This window comes from Dendronephthya gigantea, unplaced genomic scaffold, assembly GCF_004324835.1.
Source record: "Dendronephthya gigantea isolate DGI-Jeju-01 unplaced genomic scaffold, DenGig_1.0 000059F, whole genome shotgun sequence".
In the NCBI taxonomy this organism is placed as follows: Eukaryota; Metazoa; Cnidaria; class Anthozoa; order Malacalcyonacea; family Nephtheidae; genus Dendronephthya; species Dendronephthya gigantea.
In genome coordinates, this window is record NW_021163069.1 from 1,417,469 (window position 1) to 1,422,823 (window position 5,355).

The following is a 5,355-nucleotide window of genomic DNA, read 5'->3' on the forward strand; positions in this document are numbered from 1 at the left end:
AAAATCAGACAACTTAACCTCCCCCCTTCTACAATAAATTGGATCTTGGATTTCCTTACTGGCCGTATGCAGCGGGTAAAATTGAGGAACAATTGCTTTTTGCAATGGAGTGAGATTTGCGCGGGTGTACCCCAGGGTACCAAGCATGGTCACTGGTTATATGTACTAATGATAAATGACCTGACAACGTCACATAGCGATCCTGGGAAATTTGTCGATGACACAACTATTTCGGAAATACTGAGAAAAGGTCAACGCAGTACAATTCAGTTAGATGTTGATGATGTTCAAAATTGGACTATAACCAACCTAGCTGAACTAAACGAAGATAAAAGTAAAGAACTCAGAATTGATTTTTCTAGGAATAATAATCATGGCAACACGCTAGCCCCATTACTGGTCAATGGAAAAGAACTCGAAATAGTGAACCATGCTAAGATCCTTGGACTTACAGTCAGCAGTGATCTTAAGTGGAGAGCACATGTGGAGCAAATTGTGTCGAAAGCTACCAAGAGATTATATCTGATAACACAACTTAAACGAGCAAATGTCCCTATCGAAGACATAATAATGATATATTGCGCATGTATACGGTCGATTTTGGAATACGCGTCACCTGTTTTTCACAACTCGTTGCCGGTGTACCTAAGCAACGAGATTGAGAGGGTACAAAAACGGTTTTTGAGAAGAGTATTTAAGAACCACGGTTATGATGACGCTATTATCATGTCGAAGTTGGATTCATTGTTTGATCAAAGATCTGCTTCGTGTCACAAACTCTTTGAACAAGCCCAAGATAGAGATTATAAATTAAATTCGTTAGTTCCTCAGGAAAAAATTTGTAAATATTCCCTAAGACGATGTAGATAATTCTCTCTACCTCGAATTCGAACTGATCGGTATAAGAACTCCTTCATAATCGCTAACAGTCTCGAACAATAGCCTAATTTGTTATAATTGTAAGAAAATTATAGATTAGATTTAGTTAAACTTATGCATGTATGTACTTTTAGGTGTCTTTTATGTACATCGTATATAATTCAGTTTTTACTAACTGCAAATTACGATTATTAAATTCAATCAATCAATCATTATTAAAGCCAGTTAAATTGTAGACAGGGCCCTTTGAACTACCTATAAGATTTATGTACATACCTTTTCGTTGTTTGATGCATAATCCTTTTTTGTGTAAATATAAAAATCCAATCTTGTTTATTTCATAAAGCTAGGCGCACACACGACGATTTTAGTCGGCCGATTCCTGTCTAGATTGTCTAGATGGATGTTTTCATCAAAATGTGGCGACTGGCGATCTATACTTGGTCATAATGTGGCGATCTATACTTGGTCATAATAGTGACTTTAATACAGGAGTGTCAATGTTTGTCAAAATCATTTTGATGTAAATTTTGATTAAGATGTCTTGTGCAACCTGGGCTTATCTGACATTATATGTATCCTGACTTCCAGTCTTCCACCATATTGATACAATATAATTGCTGCATGATCCTGGGGTTTCAAATTTGAATTTGCTTGCAAATGCCTAACATATATAATAGCTCTTTGTTATGATCAACAACTATTAGAAAGTTTTGGCAAAATGTCAAGAATTCAGACCAACTCCGAAATAGAGGTTCATTTGCTTATTTTCCTAACAAATTATGTTGAAATCAATCCTATGTCCTTTTAGGATTTTATCATCATTTCCATATTTTCATGCAAATTATTGTATGTAGGATTTCAACACCTGACAACTATCATTCTGTCTTTGTATGTATTTTGGCAACTGGAATATAACTTGAGCCATAAAGTTCTCAATTTAATTTTGTCATTGCACATTTGAATGGCTGGAAACCACAACAGAAAGTTATTAACTGACAAATTTTCAAAAATATTGTAGTGGGCTTACAAAGATTTTCTAAACATCATGCCAAGGTTGAAGGCACCAACAGAAGTTATCATTGGTGTGAGAGTGTAAGTTGTCAATCTTGAGATAAAATAAAACTCACAACTGCTGGTAATTTGTAAAAAAACTGTCTTTGTTTTATAGACAAATAAGGCAAAAGACTCACAATATTACATTTTCTACTGAGCGCAGAGAAGACCTTATCACAGAGGCTTTAGTAAGGAAGTGTAATTTTTATTATTTCGTACCTTTGTTTTACTGTATTGTACACTCTGTTAATTAACCACTGATTATTATATTTTAAAAGTTGTACGAAGACTTTCCTGGTCATAAAAGTGGAAGTGAATTGGTATGTTCTGGTTAATTATACCTCATTCCCTAAAATGAAACTATTCGCATGAAATTCAAAATCGTAATTCATCATGGTATCAATGTCCCCCCCCCCCTCTGTCTTCAAAAAATTAGGTCCATATTCCTTTTCTAATTTAATAAGTGGTTTCTTATTAATAAAGTGATAAGCTAATTGAAGCTAACGTTTCCAAGCTATTTCAACATCAACATATGCCATATTTTTGTGTAGAAGATTAGTGGTTATGAATTGAATTGGAGTGAACGAAAGGTTGCACTCACGTTAGAGGTACTTTTATTGTTTTCAAGTTTCTTGATAACTTACCTGTGTGTTTATATACATATATATATATATATTCCTTGTTATTAGCCATTTTTGAAGCAATTTTGTTCAATTTAGGTGTCACCAGGCTCACTGCATGGATCAGATTGATTGAAGAGATAATAAAAATTGGCTTCTTACAACTATAAAGGTATAGAACTGATTGCACTGGTATGATACTTGATATTGCCAGAAATTTGAATATTTGTGATTTGCAATAATTTAACTCAGGCTTTCATTCCATTTCTATCTTAGGTCTCAGATTATCCTAGGGGATTTGTTGTTGTCTGTGGTGGTTATTAACAGAATGGTATGTACCAGATTCTACTAGTACCAGCTATATAATAACAAAAGGATAAGATACCGGTTATTTCTGCAAATTGAAGTTTTACATTTTGTGCACAATTTTGTTTTTGTCTTCCAGCATCTTTTCACATCAAACAGGAGAGAGGAATATCTAAAAAAGATGATAGAATCTTCTTTCAATAACGTTGACGTTACGATAAAGTATGTGAACATTTTAAGTAAACAAATTTTAAGTAAATGACAAATTTACTTACATACAGGTTACTTCATTTATTTACGAAAAAATTCTTTCCAGGTGTGTAATTTACTTTGAGCTGTATTTGTTTTTATTTTGCTCGGTTTTAGGCGGAAGAAAAGGTTCCATCAAAGTGGAGTCGTTTTTTAAAAACATATTTGAAAAATACAGGTGAATGATATATTATTAAGACAGTATTTAGTTTGTCCTGTGTAAAGAATGTGAGATATGTTAGTAAATGACAAATTTTTCGTTTCAGTGATGACGAACATATCACATCAATGTCACAAATCAGCGTCTATAGAGAAACTCCTCGGAGTAAAGTGAGTTATGTTGTTACTAAAATTCTTCTAAGAGTCTATCCTTTTTCTCATTTTAAAATCGTTTTTACACTCTCAAATTTAGGATCATGTTGAAAGAACGCTGTGTTTCTTAGAAACGTAAAATATCGTCACCCTTCATCCCCTTAGCTCATTAAGTCATGCGACATTCCATGTCAGTTCCAGTAATTTTTTAATTTCTAACCTTGAAAGAAAACACTCCAAACACTCCAAACACTCCATGTCTTCTGACCTAGATTCAAGTTTACTGCTTTTATCGTCTTTTTTATTTCACGTTTCCATTTTGAACATGTCCAATTGCAAAAAAGTATGCAGCCGAGTTAAAATAGTTTTATTTTTGCAGTTACTTTCCGGAATATACCGTGTGCTTGAGACTTGTGTATTATAGTATATCATAGTTTTCAAACTTCTTTTTCTGTCAGATATTTTCAATAATTCCCTATCGAAACCATCCTCAGTTGTTCGGGCTGGAATATACACAAGCCGTCAGCTGATAAATTACACGTCGCCTGACAGGTAGTGTAAGAAAGCAAATTTTGTATGAAGCTATAAAAAATATTTCTTGTTTTGAATGTTTGTATTTCACTCAATCTAAGGAAACATTACTGGCTGGTTTGCTAGACGGTGTTAGAGCCAGTTGAAACAGAGATGTTTGCCTAAAAACGACCCTAACGAAGAGAAGTACTGTACGCTTATTCATAGATGATTGAGCGAAAATTATGGCCAAAATTTTCCTGATGAAAATCTCGTACTGCTATGATTACCCTAAATACGATCCCTCATTTCATTTTCCTGCTGACGTATGTGATCTCATATAACACACCAACAATTACACTTCTCGTCAGGTATCAGCCAATAGCATTATTCGTATTAGCCAGTTCAATACTTCACATACATGAAAAGAAGAATTGTTTTTTTAAGATGATATATTTTTCAAGGTTACCGATGGGGTCCATTGTATATTGTTGTTGAAGAAGTAGAAAGCAGTCACTTAAAATTCCTCGCTGCGTCTCCAGGTGAAATATTTCTCTTTTTTTTTCACTTTAAATTTTTGAAATATCTCCAAAAGCTTATATTGTCTTATGACTGGTTCCTTGCAGGAAATTTCACCGAAGCTGTGTTCAGATTTAACTGCAATATTTCCTACAGCGGTCTACTTCATGCAGTCACCCAAGACGTAAGTTGACAATTCCTTATTTTGTGCTTTTCTGCAGACAAAATCCTGTGTAGAGAATATTATTGTATTTTCACCAAGTTTTAATGTTCTGTCAAAATCTGGAATAAGGCTGTTTTCCACTTATGTGTTTTTCATACGCACGTAAAAATCTAAATCCTTATACATGTTACCTTTGAAAAAACTAAGTGAATAAATCGAAGGAACTTAGTTTTCTGCATATTTAGTATGCATTAGTTGAACTAGATTTATCTTAATTTATAAAAATTTAAAAGCATTTAAAGTTATCCGTATGTGTACGTGCGTATAAAAAACGGGTACGTGAAAAGCAGCCTTCCGTTTAAACTAAACGATTGCTAAGCTACATAATCATATTATATGAAAACATCTGACCATTTCAGCTGCTAATTGAAAACATTTAACAGGGTTCAAAACGTCTCCAAACAACACGGTACATTTAAACTTCTTTATCCAATATAGCCAAAGGCAGAGTATGGCCTTAATACAAATAACCTATCATGTTACTGTTCTGACAGAAATGTACACAAAACACTAATAGTACTCCTTAAAAACCGCGATAACTCTCGTTGCTGAGTTGAATGAGTCAGAATCCATGAAATGGTAGTTTTGAAATTTTCATCAGAAGTACGGCTGGAATGTTAAGTCTTTTAAATTCCAATGTATATTTCAAACGATTTTAAATATTTTGTAGGGACTTTTCTC